The 24,883-nt window shown below is 35.5% G+C and overlaps 1 long non-coding RNA gene across 2 annotated transcripts in view; it reads right to left on the reverse strand.

Moving 5' to 3' along the window:
• Positions 1–21,912, reverse strand: part of LOC137205083 (uncharacterized) — a 38,940-nt gene extending 17,028 nt beyond the window's left edge. For both annotated transcript variants that reach the window (XR_010933994.1, XR_010933993.1), the window contains exon 1: positions 21,151–21,912. This is a non-coding gene — a long non-coding RNA (uncharacterized lncRNA). The remainder of the gene's footprint in view (positions 1–21,150) is intronic.
• Positions 21,913–24,883: the final 2,971 nt, after the last annotated feature.

The raw sequence follows: 24,883 nt of genomic DNA on the forward strand, positions 1-24,883 counted from the left end.
TATCCTTCTGTGACTGGCCTACTTCTTCTAGCATAACATCTTCAAGGTTCATCCTTGCTGTAGCACATGCCAGGATTTCCTTCTCTTTCAAGTCTGAACAATAGTCAACAGTATGCATAAACTACATTCTGTTTATCCTTTCTTCCTTGGATAGACACCTAGGTTACCCCCACCTCCTGGCTACTGTTAAAAATGCTGCCAGAACATAGGTGTACAAGTGGCTGTTCAAGTCCCTACTCCAACCTCTTTTGGGTATATACCCAGAAGTGGAACTGCTGGATGACATGGCAATCGGTGTACAATTTTTGAGGACTAGACAGTCCTCCAGAGCCACTGCACCATTTCATATTCCCATCAGCAAAGCACAAGGACTCCAATTTCTGCATATCTTTGCCAACACCTGCCATTGTGTTTTGTTTCAACAACAGCCATCCCAAGTGTGTGAGGTGACATGCCATCCTGCTCTCAGTCTGAATTTCCCTAAAGATTAGTGATATTTAATATCCTCTCATATGCTCATGCACTACCCATACATCCTCTTTGGAGAAATGTCCACTCAATTCCCTTATATTTAATTGGACTGCCCTGTATTTTTATTGCTGAGGTGTAGGACATCTTTTGGTATTCTGGGTGTCAATCCCTTATGCAGTATATGATCTGCAAATATTTTCTCCCATTCTGTAGATTACATCTTCACTCTGTTGATAGTGTCCTTGGGTGCACAAAAGTTTTAAATTTTGATGAAGTCCAACTTATCTATTTTTTCTCTTGCTGCCTGAGCTTTCAGTGTCATATCCAATAAAACATGATCAAATCCAATGTCATGAAATTTTGCCATGTTTTCTTCTAAGAGTTTGATAGTTTTAGCTTTTACATTTAGGTCTTTGATCCATTTTCAGTTAACTTTTATATAGGTTAACAGCATAACTTCCTTTCTTAATGCATGTAGATCATCTTCTCCCAAAACCACTTGTTGAAAAGATGTTTCTTTCCCCATTGAATAGTCTTGGCATCCTTGTCAAAAACCAGTTGACTACTTGAGGTCCCTTTAAATTCCATGATAACATTAGGATGGGTTTTTCTATTTCTGCAAAAAAAAAAAAATCATTGTGATTTTAATCGGTATTGCATTGAATCTGTAGTTTACTCTGGGTAGTGTTGACATTTTAACAATATTGAATATCCCAATCAATGAATATGGGACATCTCGCCATTTATTTGTGTCTTTTTAAAATTTGTTTCTTTAATTTCAGTGTAAATATTTTTTCTACTTGGTTAAGTTTATTCCTAAGTATTCTATTCTTTTTGACGCTATTGTAAATTGAATGGTTTTCTTAATTTCCTTTTTGATTGTTCATCGTTAGCATACAGAAATGCAACTAATTTTCGTTGCTGATTTTGTATCCTATAACTTTGCTGAGTTCATTTATTAGTTCCATTTTTTCTCTTTTTCAGGTTGTAATTGTTTTGGTTTTCTACATATAATGTCATGTCATCTGTGAACAGAGATAAGATTAATTTTTCCTTTCTGATTTGCAACGTTTAACTTTCTTTTTCTTGTCTAACTGCCCAGGTTGACTTCCAGGACTATGTTGAATATAAGTGTTGAAAAAGAACATTCTTGTTTTGTTCTTGATATTAAGAGAAAAAGTTTTCAATCTTTTATCATTGAGTATGAAGTTAACTATGAGTTTTTCATATACGGCCTTTATTATGTTGAGGTGATTTCCTTCTATTCCTAGTTTTTAGAGTGTTTTTATCATGAAATGTGTTAAATTTTGTCAAATGCTATTTCTTAATCCATTGAGATGATCATGTGTTTTGTTCTGGTTTGGTTTGGTTTTTTCTGCTAATGTGATGTATCAATATTACACTGATTGATTTTCATATGCTGAACCACCCTTGCATTCCAGGAATAAATCCCACTTGGTCATGGTGTAAGTAAACAGAATGTTTATGGGGAAATTTAACAAATCTTTTTAAATTATAAAAATTTTCAAATATTTACAAAAGAAGAAAGGTCAATAAATCTTATGAATTCATCATCTAGCTTAAAAAAATGTTTTAAATCTATCCCCTAATATTTGTTATTTAAACCAAACAACTTTAAAGTTAATATGAATCTCAAAAATAGTAATAAAAATATTTCTTACATAAACACAATCACATTAGCACTTGTTACAAATTTAATTATTTATTAATGTTATGTAATAATATTCAATTCATAATCAATTTCCTTTACCTTCTAAAAAATGTATTTTCACAGTTTTTGATCACATCAGAATTTTAAAAAATCACGCAAAATCCTCCATTTTAATTTTTTGTTTTTCAATTCTATTAAAATTTTAAAGAAATGTAGGCAATTATTCTATAGTACACTCCAAATTTTGGATTTTATTGATTGTTTCCTTATGAGGTAGCTTAACTTTTTCCCTGTTCTCCATATTTTCTCAATATTTTAGTTAGATATAAAGGTTTGAATATATTAAACTTCAAAAATTTTGTCAAGAATACTGTGTAGGGCTTCCCTGGTGGCGCAGTGGTTGAGAATCTGCCTGCCAACGCAGGGGGCACAGGTTCGAGCCCTGGTCTGGGAAGATCCCACATGCTGTGGAGCAACTAGGCCCGTGAGCCACAACTACTGAGCCTGCGCGTCTGGAGCCTGTGCTCCACAACAAGAGAGACCACGATAGTGAGAGGTGCACACACCGCGATGAAGAGTGGCCCCTGCTTGCCACAACTGGAGAAAGCCCTCGCACAGAAAAGAAGACTCAACACAGCCATAAATAAATAAATAAATAAATAAATATTAAAAAAAAAAAGAATACCGTGTAGATAATTTTGGGTGATTCAATTGCATAACATGGAGAAGCATAATATGTTTGTTTGTCTCAGGACTAGTGATTCTAATCAGGAATAAGTCTAGATTAGCTGAGGCCTGAAGCTTTTACAATTTGAAGTCTCTTCTTTAACAAAAAGGCTACAGAATTACAAAAAAAGTGACAAATATAAATGTTTAGTTAGAATAGTAAAGAAATTACAGACACAAAAATTAAAATTCATAAAACCTAACTAATTTCTTCAAACATCATACACTGTTCTGGCCCCTCCCAGAGCTTGGAAGTGACATATGCAAATAAGGGAACCTGAAGCTGAAGCTTAATTACCTTCATGGTAACCTGCTTCTGATACTAAGATTGATTACTGCATTCCAGTCATGACATAACTCCTTCTTTATAATTCTTCCCGTTAGCATTCCACCTTAGTACAATGGTAACAGCCATCATGACTGTTGCCTAAATCCATTATTTCAATATAGATTGCGAAAAGTTATTTAAATTTGATCATTTCTTCTCCATTTTTGAGACAGAATGCATTTTTAAGAACAGTGACCCTCAGAGCTATTTGACTATCTAAAATACAGTTCCTACCATAAAGATCATAAAATGTGTATTTCCTTACCATTATCTATTTTGAGAGTAATGAGTTGATGTTTAAGCAAACTCTAATGATTTTATCATTTTGATATGTTACTTTTTTCTTCTTTTTATCACTATCTCTATGAACTCATTTTCTACATTTAGAGTTTTAATCAACTGTGAGGTCATTAAAAAATTTTTTTTAACTATCTTATCATTGGCTTAAAGATTCTATTCAAGCTGACTGACTCTTGGGTCCTCTTGACATGACCCCATCAGTTTCGAGTAGCCAATTTTTCTGGTGTTTTAATATGTGTTAGATTCACCTTATACATTTCCTGCCTCAAACACAGAACCAGTCATTTCCCCCAAGCAAATCCCAGGCCCCCTTAATTGGGTACATTATACTACAGACAACAATCTTGTCATTGGGTAATATATCACTGTAAAAAGTGGCATCTCCTGCTTCTTTACAAAAATTACATTTCAAATTATATCACACCAGACCAAGTAAAATGATTGCCTGCAGTCTACTCTGATATAATTGTATTAGTAAATATAATTTGGATGTATTTTTCTTTTGACTCTCAGAAAACTTGCATTTCTAACCAGATACCCAACTCACTATTTTTATTTTTAAGAGCCAAGGATTACTACATTGGTTTAAAAACTAGTACATCTTCTATAATAGGGTTACAAACAGAAAAATACCTTCTGAGTTTACTAAATATAGACAAATCATATGTGGTGATATATACAAATTATGTGTGTCTAATATTTTATACATAATTTACTTATGGCTGAATAAATAGATATTATCATGGCTTAGCTGCAAGTTACAGTTTTCTTATTTCTAATGACAAGTCCTATAACAAGAGAAAGTCAAGGATATTTCTGTACATAAAACGTGTAGCATTTTTCCAAAACTCTTCCCCTCTGTTGAATTAAGTAAAAATTGCAGTTTTACTTAATTCAACAGATCCTTGACTAACTGGCCGTCAGTTCCACTGTGAATGTGACATTCAATAAGCTACAATTATAAATCCTTAAGAGTCTTCTTATTATTGAAAGGAAGGTGAACACAAAAAAAATAACATTATATTTTTACATTTAACCAAGATTATTGGTTCTTTGCAGCAAGGTTTTCAGACAATAAAAACAACTGATGTCATTTATCTCCAAATATCTTTTACAGAGCAGGGGAACTAATGTTCTTTTGTTCTGCTGGCCAATTTCCTTGCTGTTGTGTAAACATTAGTTTACTTTTAAATAAAAAGATTTATAAAAAGAAAGAAGGAAACAATTCATATTGACTATATGTTCCTTTCCAGGTAGACTGTATTTTCTTCTACTCCACAGCCAAACTTATTGAAGGAACTATCTGCATATAATTTTTTTTCAAAGGATCACCTAAACACTACTCAACTATCAACTACAGTTTGGCATCGCTCCTCTTGCTCTATTAAAAGTGGTCTTTGGAGGACCCCACCAAACCCCACGTTGCCAAATCTAAGGATAACTTCACCATCAGTGTCTTACCAGAAATGTCAGTACTTGATTTTTCTCAAACTCCACTCTGATTTCCAGTTCAACACAAGCCCTGGGCTGCCTTCTTCTTCCAATCCTTCACGACTGTGGTAATAAATACTTTTACGTCCTAATATTGGTAATCACGATCACCGTCTCTCCCTTTTCTTAAATAGTCATGTTAGGAGTCTATCAATTTTATTAACTTTTTTCAGGAAAAACAACTTTTGTCTCTATTAATTGTATTTATGTTGAGTAGTTTCTTTTTATTTCACTGATTTCTTTTCTCACTCTTTATTTATTTTGTATTGCCTGGGACAGTTATACCATATACTGTAATTATTTTGGCTTAATACAGATAGTTGTTCTTCAACTAAATTAAGAGCAGGAAAAATGCTGGGGTTTTGTTAATAACAACAATTTCTGTTTTCATTTCGTCTATACATGAGTTCCAATGGGCGGTGTTTCCCTTCAGCCTGAAAAACATCCTTTAGTATTTCCTTTAATACCATTCTACTGGCCAGAAATTCTCTCAGCTTTGGTTTTCCTGATTTTGTCTTTCTTTATCCTCATTATGATTGGATATTTTCTCTGTAGATTCTGAGTTTGGTTTGTTAGTTGTTTTAAGCTATATTACACATTAAAATCTAGAGGATTCTCACATAACCATTCTCTGAATAATTTTGGTGGCTAGTTAAGGTGCTCTGACCCACCGCCAACATCCCGGGCTCAAAGACTGGAGGCCCCTTGTAATAAAATTACAGAGGGATCTATGATTGAAAGTAGATCTCGGAGGGGGTTATGTCCCTACCACAGTGGATCAGACTCCACTGAAGGGACTCCACTGCAGTTAAACTTCTTGGCTTCTAGAACCAACTTTGTCTGTCCCCTTCCACGTGGACTGTGTCCTGAAGCCAGTTCCCATGAAGCATGTTTAGGAGTTGAGCTAGTTTTCAGAAAACTTCTCTTGATTCTTGGTGTATTGTCAGGCCCACTCTCCAGCCCCCACTACCTTTGCCAGCACTGGACAGTTTCCCCCTTCTCCTCATGCCTTGTTTGTACATAAGTTTCTCCTCACAATCAATAAATAGTTCCAAGTTTGTAAACAAACAAACAAGGAAATACTTTCACATTGGCATAAAGGTCACAGCATAACTCTAAACATTGATTTCAAATTGGAATCACATTGAATTTTAATATAATTTTGGAAAAATAGACGATTTCATAGACATGTTATGTTCCCATCAAACAATATGGTACATTCCTTCCCTTTGTTATGGTCTTGTTTTATGTCCTTCAATAAAACTATTACTTTCTTCATAAAAGTTGGGTACTTTCCCCTTAAGTTTATTCCAAAGTATCATAGCTTTTCTACTGTGTTGAATGGATTATTAAAAAATCCTATTACTACTTCTAATAGGAAAGACCTAGTTATAAATTACATTTTACATCCCTTCAATTTTCTTAGATCCCTTAATAGATTTTTAAGAATTGACTTGTCTCTTAGTTTTGGTAGGTACAAAAATACATCATCAAAAAGATATATTTTATCTCTTCATTTTTAAAATTTATAAAGATTATTTCATGTTATCTTATTGGTTGTAACTGAAAATTTATAATAATATTGCACAATAATGTGGATGCTATCCCCCTCTGTCTTAATCCTGGTTTCTCTCTGTCTTAATCCTTAATCTCTCTGTCTTAATCCTGGTTTCTCCATGCTGAAGATTTAGAGACCTGTTATCTAAAGTGTTATCTAAAGTTATCTAAAGTGTTGCTTGCTATTAAAATTGGATAAAATTGGATAAAATTGGATAAAAACAAATTTCAAATGGTATCAAGAAATTTGCCTGGATATTAGAGAAAATATTAATGTTTTATTTTATGAGATGTATTGATAGTATTACTGTCACTGAGCTAAATTTTCAGTCTTGCAATATATTCCAGTTTATCATAACATATTATGCTTTCAGTACACTGTTTATTATATTATTTATATTGTATATATAAACATATCAATTACATTTGATATAGAAATGGGCTTTAACATTAATCTTTTTATGTTGCTATATTTTTATTTTACAAAATAAATAAAAAGTTTTACATTTTATTTCATGACTGAAATGGGTTCAATATCATTAAAGTTACTTACCATTTAAAGTTTGTAGACAGGGCTTCCCTGGTGGGGCAGTGGTTGAGAATCTGCCTGACGATGCAGGGGACACGGGTTCGTGCCCTGGTCCGGGAAGATCCCACATGCCGCGGAGCGGCTGGGCCCATGAGCCGTGGCCGCTGAGCCTGTGCGTCCGGAGCCTGTGCTCCGCAAAGGGAGAGACCACAACAGTGAGAGGCCCACGTACAGCAAATAAAAAAAATAAATAAAGTTTGTAGACAAATTAACTGTCCAAATATCTTTACCTCATTTCCTTTTTCTGTTATTTTTTCCAGCTTTACTAAGGCATAATTGACAAATAAAAATTATTTATATTTAAAGTGTACAGCTTTGTTTTGATATATGTAAACATTGTGAAATAATCACTACACTTAAGCTAATTAACATATCTATCACCTTGCATAGTTATCATTTGCTTTTGTGTGTGTGCGTCTGGTATGAACCCTTAAGATTTACCCTCTCAGAAACTTTCAAGTATACATACAATATTGTTAACTATAGTCACACTGCTGTTCATTAGAAATTATTCATCTTACATGACTAAAACTATGTACCCCTTGACCAACATCTCCCCCTTTCCTCCACCCACCCTGCCTCCTGGAACTCACCAGTATACTCTCTGTTTCCATGAGTTCCATGACTATTTTAGATTCCACATATTAAGTGAGATCACACAGTACTCGTCTTTCTGAATCTGGATTATTTTATTTAGCATAATGTCCTCCAGGTTCCTCAATGTTGTCACAAGTGTCAGGATTTCATTCTCTTTTTAAGGCTGAATAATCTAATATATATCTACATTTTCTTTACCCATTCATCCATTGATGAGCATTTAGGTTGTTTCCTTATTTGGCTGTTGTGAATAACACTGCAATGAACATAGGTGTGCAGATCTTCTTGAGATACTGATTTCATTTCTTTTGGATATGCTGTATATGTAGAAGTGGGATTGCTAGATCATAAGGTACTTCCATTTTTAATCTTTTGAGGAAACTCCTATTGTTTTCCATAATTGCTATATGAATTTAAATTCCTACATACAGTGGACAAATGTTCTTTTTCTCCATATCCTTCCAATACGTGTTATTCTTTGTCTTTTTTGATGACAGTCATTCTAACAGGTATGAGGTAATAACTCATTGAGGTTTAAATTTGAATTTCCTTAATTAGTGACACTGAGCAGCATTTAATGTAACTTTTGGCCATTCTGATGTCTTCTTTTGACAAAGGTCTATTCAGGCCCTTGGTCCATTTTCTAAATTGGTCTGTGTTTTTGCTATTGATTTGTATGTGTTCCTTACCTATTTTGGATATTAGCTCCTTATCACATATAAGATTTGCAATATTTTCTCCCATTCTTAGGTTGCCAGTTCATTCTGGTGATTCTTTTGCTGTGCCAAAGCTTTTTAGTTTGATGTAGTCCTGTTTGTCTATTTTGCTTTAGTTGCCTGTGCTTTTGGTGTCATATCCCAAAACTCATTGCCAAGACCCATTTCAGTAAGCTTTTTCCTTATGTTTTATTATTGTAATTTTATAGATTCAGGTTTACATTTAATACTTTAATCTATTTTGAGTTGATTTTTGTATGTGGTATAAGTGTCCAATTTCATTCTCCAGCATGTTAATATTCAGTTTTATTAGCATTACTTATTAAAGAAAACTATCATTTCCTCATTGTGGGTTCTTGGCAGCTTTGTTGAAGATCAGTTGTCCTTAGAAACCTGGATTTATTTCTGGCCTCTCTACTCTGTTCCTTTGTTCTACATGTCTGTTTTTATGCTAGTCCCATACTGTTTTTATTACTGTAGCTTTGTAATGTATTTTGAATCAGGAAGTGTGATTCTTCCAGCTTTACACTTCTTGCTCAAGACTGCTTTGGCTATTTGGGGTTTTTAGTAGTTCCATTTGAATTTTGGTATTGTTTTTTATATTTCTACAAAGAGCATCATTGGGATTTTGATAGGGATTGCATTGAATCTGTAGATCTCTTTGGGTAGTACAAACATTTCAACAGTATTAATTCTTCCAATCTACAAACACTGGATATCTTTCCATTTGACTGTGTCTCACCTCTTTGGTTAAGTTTATCCTCAAGTATTTTATCCTTTTGGTTGTTACTGTGAATGGGAAATTTTTCTTAATTTTCTGTTTGAACAGTTTATTGTTTATGTGTAGAAATGTGACTGATTTTTTTTCAGTTATGACAGACATATAACACTATATTAGTTTCAGGTGTACAATGTAATAATTCAATATTTGTATATATTGCAGAAAGCTCATCACCATACAAAGTTAAAAAAATTTTTTCTTGTGATTAGAACTTTTAAGATCTACTCTCTTAGCAACTTTTAAATATACAATACAGTATTATTGACAATGGAAAATGTGACTGATTTCTGTACAGTGATTTTGTACCCTGCAATTTACTGAATTTGTTTATTATACTAACAGAGTTTTTTATTGAATCCTTAGATTTTTCTACAGATATGACTGTATTATCTGAAAACAGAGATTATTTTATTTTTTCTTTCTTATTTGGATGATTTTTATTCCTTTTTCTGATCTACTTTCTCTGGCTAGAAATTCCAGTACTATGTTAAATAGAATTGGCAAGGGTGGGCATCCTTGCCATGTGCTGGATCTTAGAATAAAAGCTTTCCATTTTCCACCATTAATTATTATATTAGCTGTGGGCTTCTCATATACATTTATTGTGTTGAGGTAAGTTCCTTCTACACTTTGTTGACAGGTTTTATTATGAATGAATGTTGAAAAAAGATGCAAAATCTTTTTCTGCATCTCTTTTCTAAGGTGATTGATCTATTCAAGTGTCCTAGTTAATTTAAAATCAAGATTGGTATTTTACACATAAATTATTATTATGTTTTCAAATTTATTGAAATATAGTTCCAGATAACACTTCGTAGTTAAATTTCAATCCATCTGTGGAGTTTTGTTTCATTCTTTTACCTATAGACTATGCCTACTTCAATTCTACAATGGTAGATTTCTAGAGTTGAGATAGAAACCATATGGCTTCAAAACCTAAAATATTTATTTTCTGGCCCTTTATGAAAAATGTTTGCTGAGCTATTATAAAGAAATACATAGAAAATCTAATCATTATTACTTTCTTGTATTTTAGTTTCTTCACTTGGAATTTTCCAGTAGACCATAACTGTATCAACACACAAGCCTCTTCTGTTTTTCTCTATATGAAATATTATACCACATTTCATTTTCTTTCTTCAGAATCAAATGCTTAATTTCTTTGTTACAACCATTCCTCTGCTTTTCCTATCCAGTTATACACATCAGAAACCTGGGCTCCTTTTGGGTACATTCTCCTCCTACACACTGCAGCCAATCTATTATTTATAAATTTCTTAGACAAATAATGTTGAGTTACACTATGTCTTGGTAACTAAGAATAATACTGTGTAAAATTCTAATTCCCTACACCAGATATTTTTAAGTATGTAAAACAGTTATATTAAGCAATCTGTAATTGGTACACCAGTATATTCCTCACATAATCTGAGATTTGCATATTCTAGTTCCTTCCAATTCTTCACCTTTATCTTGTGTACTTTCTTGCCTCTTCAAGCACAGTATATTTCTTCAAGCTTCTCTAGTGCAGAAAGCTCTTTCAGACACTTAGACATCATTGAAAAATGTTTCTTCTCCCTGAAAAGCCCACTCTCCTCAACAACGCACTCAAACTTCAGTAAAAACATTAGTCCCTCTCAAAGGGTTTTTTTGTTAATTTTTATTTCATTTTATTTTATGTTTTTTACACTTTTATTGGAGTATAATTGCTTTACAATGTTGTGTTAGTTTCTGCTGTATAACAAAGTGAATCAGCTATATGTATACATATATCCCCATATCCCCTCCCTCTTGCACCTCCCTCCCAAACTCCCTATCCCAGCCCTCTAGGTGGTTACAAAGCACCGAGCTGATCTCCCTGTGCTATGCAGCTGCTTCCCACTAGCTATCTATTTTACATTTGGTAGTGTATATATGTCAAGGCCACTCTTTCACTTAATCCCAGCTTAACGTCCCCCCACCATGTCCTCAAGTCCATTCTCTATGTCTGCATCTTTATTCCTGTCCTGATCCTAGGTTCATCAGAGCCATTTTTTTTTCTGATTCCATATATATGTGTTAGCATATGGTACTTGTTTTTCTATTTCTGACTTACTCCACTCTGTATGACACACTCTAGTTGATCCATCTCACTACAAATAACTCAATTTCATTTCTTTTTATGGCTGAGTAATATTCCATTATATACATGTGCCACAACTTCTTTAGCCATTCATCTGTCGATGGACATTTAGGTTGCTGCCATGTCCTGGCTATTGTAAATGGTGCTGCAATGAACACTGTGGTACATCTCTTTTTCTAAATTATGGGTTTTCAGGGTATATGCCTAGTAGTGGGATTGCTGGGTCATATGATAGTTTCATTTTTAGTTTTTTAAAGAACCTCCATACTGTTCTCCATAGTGGCTGTATCAGTTTACATTCCCACCAACAGTGCAAAAGGGTTCCCTTTTCTCTACAGCCTCTCCAGGATTTGTTTGTAGATTTTTTGATGATGGCCATCGTGACGAGTGTGAGGTGATATCTCATTGTGGTTTTGATTTACATTTCTCTGATGAGTAGTGATGTTGAGCATCCTTTCATGTGTTTGTTGGCAATCTGTATATCTTCTTTGGAGAAATGTCTATTTAGGTCTTCTACCCATTTTTGGATTGGGTTGTTTATTTTTCTGACATAGAGCTGCATGGGCTGATTGTACATTTTGGAGATTAATCCTTTGTCGGTTGCTTCATTTGCAAATATTTTCTCCCATTCTGAGCATTGTCTTTCCATCTTGTTTATGGTATCCTTTGCTGTGCAAAAGCTCTTAAGTTTCATTTGGGTCCCATTTGTTTTTATTGCTATTTCTCTAGGAGGTGGATCTAAAAGGATCTTGCTGTGATTTATGTCATAGTGTTCTGCCTATGCTTTCCTCTAAGAGTTTTACAGTGTCTGGAATTACATTTAGGTATTTAATCCATTTTGAGTTTATTTTTGTGTATGGTGTTAAGACGTGTTCTAATTTCATTCTTTTACATGTAGCTGTCCAGTTTTCCCAGCACCACTTATTGAAGAGGCTGTCTTTTCTCCATTGTCTATTCTTGCCTCCTTTATCAAAAATAAGGTGACCATATGTGAATGGGTTTATCTCTGGGCTTTCTATCCTGTTCCATTGATCTATATTTCTGTTTTTGTTCCAGTATCATAATGTCTTGATTACTGTAGCTTTGTAGTATAGTCTGAAGTCAGGGAGCCTGATTCCTCCAGCTCTGTTTTTCTTTCTCAAGATTGCTTTGGCTATTCAGGGTTTTTGTGTTTCCATATAAATTGTAAAATTTTTGTTTCTACTTCTGTAAAAAATGCCATTGGTAGTTTCATAGGGATTGCATTGAATCTGTAGATTATTTTGGGTAGTATAGTCATTTTCACAATGTTGATTCTTCCAATCCAAGAACATGGTATATCTCTCCATGTGTTTGTATCATCTTTAATTTCTTTCATTAGTGTCTTACAGTTTTCTGCAAACAGGTCTTTTGTCTCCTTAGGTAGGCTTATTCCTAGGTATTTTATTCTTTTTGTTGCAATGGTAAATGGGGGTGTTTCCTTAATTTCTCTTTCAGATTTTTCATCATTAGTGTATAGGAATGCAAGAGATTTCTTTGCATTAATTTTGTATCTGCTACTTTACCAAATTTATTGATTAGCTCTAGTAGTTTTCTGGTAGCATCTTTAAGGTTCTCTATGTATACTATCATGTCATCTGCAAACAGTGACAGCTTTACTTCTTCTTTTCCAATTTGGATTCCTTTTATTTCTTTTTCTTTTCTGATGGCTGTGGCTAAAACTTCCAAAACTGTGTTGAATAACAGTGGTGAGAGTGGGCAACCTTGTCTTGTTCCTGATCTTAGAGGAAATGGTTTCAGTTTTTCACCATTGAGGATGATGTTGGCTGTGGGTTTGTCATATACGGTCTTTATTATGTTGAGGTAGGTTTCCTCTATGGCCACTGTCTGGAAAGTTTTTATCATAAATGGGTGTTGAATTTTGTCAAAAGCTTTTTCTGTATCTATTGAGATTATCATATGGCTTTTATGCTTCAATTTGTTAATATGATGCATCACTTTGAGTGATTTGCATATATTGAAGAATCCTTGCATTCCTGGGATAAACCCCATTTGATCATGCTGCATGACCCTTTTAATGTGCTGTTGGGTTCTGTTTGCTAGAAGTTTGTTGAGTATTTTTGCATCTATGTTCATCAGTGATATTGGCATGTAGTTTTGTTTTTTTGTGACATCTTTTCTCGTTTTGGTAGCAGGCTGATGGTGGCCTCGTAGAACGAGTTTGGGAGTGTTCCTCCCTCTGCTATATTTTGGAAACGTTTGAGAGGGATATGTGTTAGCTCTTCTCTAAATGTTTGATAGAATTCACCTGTGAAGCCATCTGGTCCTGGGCTTTTGTTTGTTGGAGGATTTTAAATCACAGTTTCAATTTCAGAGCTTGTGATTCATCTGTTTATATTTTCTATATCTTCCTGGTTCAGTCTTGGAAGGTTGTACTTTTCTAAGAATTTTGTCCATTTCTTCCAGGTTGTCCATTTTATTGGCATAGAGTTGCTTGTAGTAGTCTCTCATGATCCTTTGTGTTTCTGCAGTGTCAGTTGTTATTTTTCCTTTTTCCTTTCTAATTCTGTAGATTTGAGTCTTCTCCCTTTTTTTCCTAATGAGTCTGGCTAATAGTTTATCAATTTTGTTTATCTTCTCAAAGAACCAGCTTCTAGTTTTATTGATCTTTGCTATTGTTTCCTTCATTTCTTTTTCATTTCTTTCTTATCTGATCTTTATGATTTATTTCCTTCTGCTATTTTGGGTGTTGTTTTTTTCCTCTTTCTCTAATTGCTTTAGGTGTAAGGTTAGGTTGTTTGGATTTTTCTTGTTTCTTAAGGTAGGATTGTATTGTTATAAACTTCCCTCTTAGAATTGATTTTGTTGCATCCCATAGGTTTTTGGCCGTCATGTTTTCATTGTCATTTGTCTCTAGGTATTTTTTTATTTCCTCTTTGATTTCTTCAGTGATTTCTTGGTTATTTAGTAGCATATAATTTAACTTCCATGCATTTGTATTTTTACAAATTTTTTTCCTGTAATTGATATCTAGTCTCATAGTGTTGTGAAAAGGAAAGATACTTGATACAATTTCAATTTTCTTAAATTTACCAAGGCTTGATTTGTGACCCAAGATATGATCTATCCTGGAGAATATTCCATGTGCACTTCAGAGGAAAGTGTATTCTTTTGTTTTTGGTTGGAATGTCTTATAAATATCAATTAAGTGTGTCTGGTCTAATTTGTTATTTAAAGCTTGTGTTTCCTTATTTATTTTCATTTTGGATGATCTGTCCATTGGTGAAAGTGGGGTGTTAAAGTTCCCTACTATTCCTGTGTTACTGTTGATTTCCCATTTTATGGCTGTTAGCATTTGCCTTATGTATTGAGTTGCTCCTATTTTGGGTGCATAAATATTTACAGTTGTTATATCATCTTCTTGGATTGATCCCTTGATAGTCTTTATTTTAAAGTCTATTTTATCTGATTTGAGAATTGCTACTCCAGCTTTTTTTTTTGATTTCTGTTTGCATGGTGTATCTTTTTCCATCCTCTCACTTTCAGTCTGTATATGTCCCTAGGTCTGAAGTGGGTCTCTTATAGACAGCACATATATTGGTCTTGTTTTTGTATCCATTCAGACAGTCTGTGTCTTTTGGTTGGAGCATTTAATCCATTTACATTTAAGGTAATTATTGATATTAATTAATTGTTTTGGATTTGTTATTGTAGGTCTTTTCTTTTTCTTGTGTTTCCTGCCTAGAGAAGTTCCTTTAGCATTTGTTGTAAAGCTGGTTTGGTAATGCTGAATTTTCTTAACTTTTGCTTGTCTGTAAATCTTTTAATTTCTCTGTTGAATCTGAATGAGATCCTTGCTGGGTAGAGGAATCTTGGTTGTAGGTTTTTCCCTTTCAGCACTTTAAATATGTCTGTCACTCCCTTCTGCCTTGCAGTGTTTCTGCTGGAAGATCAGCTGTTAACCTTATGGACATTCCCTTGTATGTTATTTCTTGCTTTTCCCTTGCTGATTATTATATTTTTTCTTTGTATTTAATTTTTGATAGTTTGATTAATATGTGTCTTGACATGTTTCTCCTTGAATTTATCCTGTATGGGACTCTTTGTGCTTCCTGGACTTGATTATTTCCTTTCACACATCAGGGAAGTTTTCAACTGTAATCTCGTCATATATTTTCTCAGACGCTTTCTTTTTCTCTCCTTCTTCTGGGACCACTGTAATTTGAATGTTGGTGTGTTTAATGTTGTCCCAGAGGTCTCTGAGACTGTCCTCAATTCTTTTCATTCTTTTCTCTTTATTCTGCTCTGTGGCAGTTATTTTCACCATTCTATGTTCCAGGTCACTTATCCATTCTTCTGCCTCAGTTATTCTGCTATTGATTCCTTGTAGAGAATTTTAAATTTCATTTCTTTTGTTGTTCATCATCATTTGTTTGCTCTTTAGTTCTTCTAGGTCCTTGTTAAACGTTTCTTGTATTTTCTCCATTCTATTTCAGAGATTTTGGATCTTTACTATCATTACTCTGAATACTTTTTTAGGTAGACTGCCTATTTCCCTTTCATTTGTTTGGTCTGGTGGGTTTTTACCTTGCTCCTTTATCTGCTACACATTTCTCTGTCTTCTCGTTTTGTTTCAGTTACTCTGTTTGGGATCTCCTTTGCACAGGCTGCAGGTTCATCATTCCTGCTATTTTTGTGTTTATCTCCAGTGGTTGAGTGTGGTTCAGTGGCTGTGTAGGCTTCCTGTTGGAGGGGACTGGAGCCTGTGTTCTGGTGGATGGGGCTGGATCTTGTCCTTCTGGTGGGCAGGGTTCCATCCGGTGGTGTGTTTTGTGGTGTCAGTGAACTTAGTATGACTTTAGGCAGCCTCTCTGTTAATGAGTGGGGTTGTGTTCCTGTCTTGCTAGTTGTTTGGCATGGGGCATACAGCACTGGAGCTTGCTGGCCATTGGGTGGAGTTAGGTCTTAGTGTTGAGATGGAGATCTCTGGGGGAGCTCTTGCCAATTAATACTACATGGGGCTGGGAGGTCTCTGGTTGTCCAATGTCCTGGACTTGGCTGTCCCTCCTCAGAAGCCCAGGTGCAACACCTGGCTGTATCACCAAGACCCTGCCATCCGTATGCCTTGAAAGAAAAGGAAGAAAACAAACAAACAAACAGATAGAACCCCAAAACAAATGGTCAAAGCAAAACTAAACAGATAAAATCAAACAAAGAAACATAGACACACACATTCATTAAAAGAAAAGACAAACAAGCAAAAAAAATTAACAAAAATAACAGATAAATGGACAGAACTCTAGGTTAAAAGGTAAAAGTAAACCTAAACAGACAAAATCACACAAAGAAACACACACACACACACACACACACACACACACACACTCATTAAAAGAAAAAAAAAGAGAGCAACCAAACTCATAAACAAATCCACCAATGATAACAAGCACTAAAAATTAAACTAAGTTAAGCATAAAACCAAAAACAAATCAGATTCAGAAAGCAAACCCCAAATCTACAGTTGCTCCCAAAGTCCACCACCTCAATTTTGGGAACATTCATTGTCTATTCAGGTATTTCACAGATGCAGGGTTTATCAGGTCGACTGCAGGGATTTAATCCACTGCTCCTGAGGATGCACGGAGAAATTTCCCTTTCTAACCTCTGCTCGCACAGCTCCTGGGGTTCAGCTTTGGTTTTGGCCCTGCCTCTGTGTGTAGGCCACCCTCAGGCATCTGTTCCCCGCCCAGACAGGAAAGGATTAAAGCAGCGGTTTATTAGGGCTCTCTTGATCACACAGGTCAGAGAGGAGGAAAGGTATGATAGTCATAATTGGAATGTGGGGTGATCCTGCAGGGGGAGAAGCTGACGTGACATTGCAACAGCCTGAGCCATGCCTTGTGTTCTCCTGGAGAAGTTGTCCCTGGATCATGGGACACTGGCAGTGGCAGGCTACACAGGCTCCTGGGGGAGTGTGGTAGTGTCCTGTGCTTGCACACAGGATTTTTGGTGGCAGTGGTGGCAGCATTAGTGGTCCGTGCCTGACTCTGGGGTCTGAGATGATAGCTGCGGCTCATGCCCATCTGTGGAGCTTGCTTAGGCTGTGCTCTACCATCTGTGGGCACACAGAGCAGGAAGCGCCTCTCCTCGTGCATCCCGAAACAACGGTTTCTGGCCTCTTAGGCAGGTCCGGACTTTTTCCTGGGCTCCCTCCTGGCTAGCTGTGGTGCACTAACCCCTTCACGCTGTCTTCACGCCGCCAACCCCAGTCCTCTCCCTGGGATCTGACCTCGGAAGCCCGATCCTCAGCTCCCAGTCCCCAGCCCCCCGGCGAGTGAGCAAAGCGTCTCAGGCTAGTGAGTGCTGGTCAGCACCGAGCCTCTTTGCAGGAATCTCTCCGCTTTGCCCTCTGCACCCGTTGCTGCACTCTCCTCCGTGACTCTGAAGCCTCCCCACACACACACCCCGCCCCCATCTCTGCCAGTGAAGTGGCTTCCTAGTGTGTGGAAACTTTTCCTCCTTCACAGCTCCCTCCCAGAGGTGCAGGTCCCATTCCTATTCTTTTGTCTCTGGTTTTTCTTTTTTCTTTGCCCTCTCCAGGTACATGAGGATTTTCTTGCCTTTTGGGAAGTCTGAGGTCTTCTGCCTGTGTTCAGTAGGTGTTCTGTAGGAGTTGTTCCACATGTAGAAGTACTTTTGATGTATTTGTGGGGAGGAAGGTGTTACTCCTCTGCAATCTTGAAGGTCTCTCTCAGATTTTTTCTTAATGGAAAACACGTTTGTTCTTTCACTCTTAGTCTCATAAAATACTATACATTTTTTGGATAGTATTCATCACAGAAAAATATGTTATTGTGAGATTTTATTTTGCATCTCTCTCCTCAGTACTTTGTAAGCTCCATGATAACAAGAATCAAATTTACTAATGAATACCTAGTACTAAATTTGAAATACATAAGCATCTTGCTAAGATAGGAATTCAAAAATAATTCTATTGAATAATACTGATTTTGTATAAACATATTTATAGAGGCATTACTTACAAAAGCAAAGGACAATAAAAAATGTAAGTATAAAAACTGGGGAAAGATGGAGTAAATTAAAGTTTATACCTAGGATTGAATTCCAGTCATTCATTACACATAGTGTTTCAGAAGAAATATTTAACAGCATTAGTATTCTCAAGCATGAGAAAACATTTTACTGTTTTGATTATCATTCTCCTCTGGGCACACAACCTTCCCTATTGACAAAACTAAAATGAAATAGAATATTCTTATCATGAGCTGTCCAGACACTGAAATAAATACCCAGTGTAATTTTTTGCTCTTCAAGAAAACCTGAAGTCACATGGCTCAGTACCTGAATAGTCCAGAAATGAAGTACAGACATATATAGACCATCCAGTTTTACAGGGGGTTATCATAAAAGAGGACAGAATGGAGTAAAAAGCACTTAGTTTTCTGTAAAACTAGGCCACAGAGATGCTTGACGTATGGAATTGCTGTGGATACCCCTGGAAAACTGTCCTATATAGAATCTCTTCACAAGCACCCTCTAGGTTTTCCAGAGGGAATAGATGGGGAATATGATTATATTATTTAGAATGCTTTTGGATTAATTAATAGGAATTCTATATAAACTTGCTAAAACAATGAGATCATCTATTGTCTCATAAAACTGGAAGCTGGAGCAGATTTCTAAGCTCACTGAATACATGACTTAATGAAGTCATCAGAGTCATCGGTTTTATCTGTCTTTTATCTTTTTTGTCTTCAGGTTGGTTTTATGCTAAGACTGGTTGCCCTCAGGGTTACAAGGTGACTGCCAGTAGCAATCAGTTTTAGAGGCTTATTCCTGTTCTTAGGTTCTTGACTGAAGAGCAAAGAAGAACTTTCCCAGAAGCCCTTAGCTGACTTCCCAATTCTTTTAATTCTCAGTAAATTCCATGTCTATTTTCCAACCAATCACTGAGAGGTGTAAAGATAAATATTGTGATTGGTTCAGACTAAACAGAGCCCACTCAGTCTCTACTAAGTTATATAAGCTTCATAGGATGAACTGGGTATTTGGGGAAAATGAATTCAGTTTCTAGTAGGGAAATGAAGGGGGAATATGGAATATAAATGGATAAGCAACAATTAAAATCCAATATTACACGCTCTTTGGCTATCCAAGAACTTATTCCACATACATATTTTCATTCCACACATTCTACAATACATTTAAAAAAAATTCGTGCCCACTTGAAATATGTCTTAAGTCCTTCCCAAAGGGAGAAAATCCAAAGTCAATTACTGCATTTATTCTGAAGTACAAGATCTCTGGGTAGTATTCAGTCCTCTGACATGGCTCCCAATGGTCCAGTGATAAGGTGATTTATCTTCCTTAACTGTACACAAAGTGGTAAAAAAGCATGATAATTACAATAAAGAACTCCCTTTTGTAAAGGTGGACAATGGGAAAATATGCAGTTGTCTATAATATACTTTACTTGTTGGACAGGGATACAAAAACTTCCTGTTCTGTCAGTGAAGTGATTTTCATAGCTTGTGAATCAGAGAGCTTTTATTCTCCTCTCTCAGAGTATAGCCATGTCTGTTGTCTCTGTGACCTTAGAGTGGACAGTGTAAAATTTCTTTTCTGGGTCTGCACCACTTTAGCAACGTACTTTCTGTAGGTGAAAATTCTTGGGACTAGTGTTTACTTTAGAAGGTTTAGCAATCATATACTCTAACCAGGCTTGGGGTCACTTTGGTATACATTTCTTTTAAAACTAGTTATACAGTCTACTTGTTTTCAATTAACTGCATGAATACTAATACACAATCAGCAATTATTTGGGCCTATGAATCTGGAAGTTTCTGGTTTATGATAACAAGCTCTGTGCTCTGTCTGTGCCATGAGACCTTAATGTAACACTTTCCTTTCCTCTTGGTCTCAGTTACCAGGTGATTTAACCAACTGCCTCTGGCACGAATATCGCTGCTTTAGACAGCTGTATCTTCACAATTATCAGACTGTGCCCTTCATCAGTCACACAATGCTTTACAGGAAGTGCTTGGAAGAGGTTTGGGGGGGACAAGTGTTTTGTTCTAATCTTATTTTCTCTCAAATTCCCAAACATTTAGAGTATCGTTCTTACAAGCCTTAGCTTTTCTAAATCATCCAGGCCCCTGATTACTAAACTTCCAATTGTTTTGATTATAATGCATAAGTGAAGATGACCTATCTTAGCAGAGACATATTTTTCTCGCTCAGATTTCCTATGAGTCACTTGCAGACAAAAGTTTTCTCATATTTAAGGTGTTATGTAATGCCAAAGAAAAGATTCAACCTAGTTCAATCTCATAAATATTTCCTACTAGGATTCATGATGACTCAGCCATCATCAAAAGTTGATACATCTCAATATACAACAGGCAATAGTTAAACAGAACTTTTCTGTAGAATAACTAGTATTTTCAGATTCCTGTGACAGAAAAATATTATCCTTATTGCCTTGTATCAATTTTACTCAATTCCATATTTTAGAATGTTATTTTCAGATTTCCATTTCTACACAAATATTTTATTCATTTAGGATGCTGACTCAAGGAACTCTGATTCAAACAGCTTAAATATGATTGCTATGATTAGGCTGATACAGAAGAAGTCTAGGAGAAAGACAATCTTCAGAATTTATCAATTTAGGAGCTCATTAGTATTATAAAGGCTCAAGTTTTACTATCTCTCAGCTCTCCTGGCCACAGTATTGATGCCACCCTAAAATTGGTTCTGTACATACTTGTAGAATTACTGCCAAGAATGATCATGATTACCTGCATTTTCCTTCACATCAGTGATAGAAGAAGAAATGTTTCTGGAAATCATTGCTAATTACAGAGAAATGATTTTTCCAAAAACAAATTTCTTTATGATTCTCTGTGATCTGAATTTCACTACATTTCTATTCCTGAAAAAAAAAAAGATCACTGACAAGTAGAATGACAGCTTAACCAGAATGTTTGAATGACATGTTATTGGTTTCCAATGTGTCATCCACAGCCTATGGATATCCAAGCTGCCTGTGGGAAGGTTGATATCTAATCAAAATCAGAGTTGTATGTAAAAGGAAGCAATGCTATGGCTTAAGCAAACAACCGTATCTACTGTAAGGACACTAGGAAATTACTGGATTTCTTGATAAAAAAATGTATTAAGGCTTAGGACATGAAGATTGATAGAACTGATGGAAATATAAGAGCAGTACTACCCCATAGGTAAGTACAGTAATCATAGGGACTCCATATATAGTTTTTCATGATTACAAGACATTCGGGAAATTCAACTAACTTTAGATGTATTTTCTTTGGAGAACTATGTTGTATTTCTTCCTGCATTGTTTTACTATATTATTAACAGATATTGTTCCCAAGAACACACATTAATAGCTCTACTACATACAAATCTCATATTCTTAGAGTCTGTTTCCAAGGGAATTCTATCTACTACAGAATCTGATTGGGTCAATTAGATATTATCCCATTATCCAATACATGGTGTTTCTAATAGGATGAGTTTCTGATGATGAATAAACTCCTGGTCTTTCTTATGTCTGTCTGTACATGGTGGATTTCACCAAGGTGCTAAAAAGAAAAAAAAATTGATATTAAGAATATAAACATACCTTTTATAAAATATATAAATAAGTATATTAGAGTAGGTTTTAAAAAGAATACCAGTCCAGGGCTTCCCTGGTGGTGCAGTTGGTGAGAGCCCGCCTGCCAATGCAGGGGACATGGGTTCATGCCCCAGTCCAGGAAGATCCCACATGCTGTGGAGCGGCTAGGCCCGTGGCCATGGCCGCTGAGCCTGCGCGTCCGGAGCCTGTGCTCCATAACGGGAGAGGCCACAACAGTGAGAGGCCCATGTACCGCAAAAGAAAAAAAAAAAAAGAATACCAGTCCACAGTATTACTAGAGAGAGGATAAAATAACATAAAAGTTAATGAATTGCTGAGATTGTAAGAAGATAAGGCAGGCAATTAAGTTCTCCCACCAAAGAAATAAAACACAAAACAATAAAAGCAACAAAAGATGACTTGTAATCAGAGAAGTGATTTTAGTCAAAGAAATCTGAGACTGTCTTAGAGGCAAATTCAATAACAGTTTAGGAAAAACTGACTAAATCATGGACTTTTGCTAAGTTGGGGATGAATCTTACACCTGTATATTAAGTGCAGAGTCTCACTGGGGGCTAAAACAGGAGGGTACAAAAATGTGCCTATCACTAATGGAAGGCTGTAAGATATCATATATATATTTTTTCTGTACGCGGGCCTCTCAGTGTTGTGGCCTCTCCCGTTGCGGAGCACAGGCTCTGGACGCACAGGCTCAGTGGCCATGGCTCACGGGCCCAGCCACTCCGCGGCATGTGGGATCTTCCCCGACCAGGGCACGAACCCGTGTCCCCTGCATCGGCAGGTGGACTCTCAACCACTGTGCCACCAGGGAAGCCCCAGAAATCATATTTTTATGCTGTGGATGGGGGTTAATAATAATATACCCTGCATGTTTGCAATTACAGATCTCACTTGGGTCTGAAGTTCAAATTAGAAGTAGATCTCTAATCATAAAAATCATATACTGATAAATTGAAGTTAAGCTCAAGATAGTTTCCCAGGTTAATAGTCTTCCTTGGAACCCAGAAGAAGCACATTTAGACCTATTTTAGAGGAAATTATTCTCTACTTAAGCCCTCAGAATTTCAGCAAACTGAATTGAAAAAAAAAATAACCTCAATATCAAATATGAACTGTAGATGAAATGAAGTCAAACATAAATAAAAGTCAGCTAAAAAAAAGAGGAACTGATATACATACCATGCCTTTCAATAAATCCAGTGATTTTTGAAAAATCAGTTCTAAATGTAAAGAAATTATATAAAGTTATTTTATAAAAGACAAAATCAAGAAAAAGTCTATATCTATTTGCAAAATATCCAATGCAGTTCTTAAGAAAGAAAAATGTTAAAATTAAAATCACAATAAAAACATTAAATGTAAGATTTAATTTAGCTAAATAGACAATTATTATTATTTATTTATGACATACCCAATTTAACAGGACATAGAAAGTCTGAAGTATAAGTGACAGAAAGAATCTAAGGGGAGAATACTGATCAAAAAGAAATGGATTTAGTTATAATAATATCAGAAAAAGAAGTCAAAAATACTATCAGGGATTAAAAGATATTTACTATGATAAAATGTATGAATCATTAAGAAGACCTAGTAACTCCAGTTTCTCAAGCTTCTATAAATATAGCAACTCAGTCTTCACCAGGGAAAATTGAAAATCCACAAACTGGGAAATGTTCTCACACTTCTTTCACTTAATGCTATGTCAAAAAATATTTATAGATATAGATAGGTAGATGACAGATAGATGAATGAATGGATGTGTGTGTGTGTGCACACATGCACATGCATATGTGTATCTTATAAGAGTCTTGAATCAGCAACTGAATTATTGAATCTGACACTGACTTGGAGTAACATTCAGACACTACGAAAACATCTAGATAAGTGGTCTGAGGTATCAATAACATCTATTAAACAGAAATGATACCCTCTCAAGTTGTTAGCATGAGAGATATGGAGGTCAGGTGATAAACTGAGTTCTGACCCAAGCCCAACTCACAGTGTGCTCACTGGTTCATAATGAAATTTGTGGATATTTATCCCGTTCCTGATATATAAGTGGGGAAAACACAGTTAGTGATAGAACATCCCTTGTCTTGCTTTTCAAATTTGTGTAGGAAAGCCAAACGAAACTAAACTGAACTTGTCTCCCATTCCAACAAGCTTGAAATCAACAGCAATACTGCATTTCTGGAATTATTGAAGAGATGTGTATTACTGTCAAAGATATGAAAAATGTAGTAGTTGTGATTCCTGGATATCCCCATTTAATTTTCTTACATGGCTTTAGCACAACAGTGATGGATCATGGCACATAAACATGGACTCCTGTATATTTAACAGGTGGTAGCCTGATTTTGAATTGAAACTGCTATGTCTACATGTGATACCCTGACTAGAAAAGCTTATCATAGACATTATCATTGGAGATTTAGGTGTGCATCTATTGGTTTGGAAAATAATAAATAAGTAAATTTTCAATCTCCATTAAGTGTGTGTGTGTCTATGTGTGTGTGTTTATATGGTAAGGACCAAGGACGATAATTCCACCTTCATGGTTTTATATAAGTATTATGTCAACTCTCTTGCTTTCTATATAATACTGTATATAGGGCATTTATAACCTCAATAATCCATAGAAGATACCAGTAATTTGCTATATTGATTGCATCAAGTTAAATTGATCTGTTGAGCTGGAAGTGTCAAGTTCCCTAGATGCCATGTAAGATACATATATATTCTCATTACATATTCACTATCCTTTTACATGGATAAGATCTTTATCCTTGTACCTCCAACCATTAAGTAAAAGACCCAGGTCTTGGTTGACAACTCTAGATTTTGAAAAACACTGACTACACTTGGAAAAC

The sequence above is a fragment of the Pseudorca crassidens genome, chromosome 13, assembly GCF_039906515.1.
Source record: "Pseudorca crassidens isolate mPseCra1 chromosome 13, mPseCra1.hap1, whole genome shotgun sequence".
Classification (NCBI taxonomy): Eukaryota; Metazoa; Chordata; class Mammalia; order Artiodactyla; family Delphinidae; genus Pseudorca; species Pseudorca crassidens.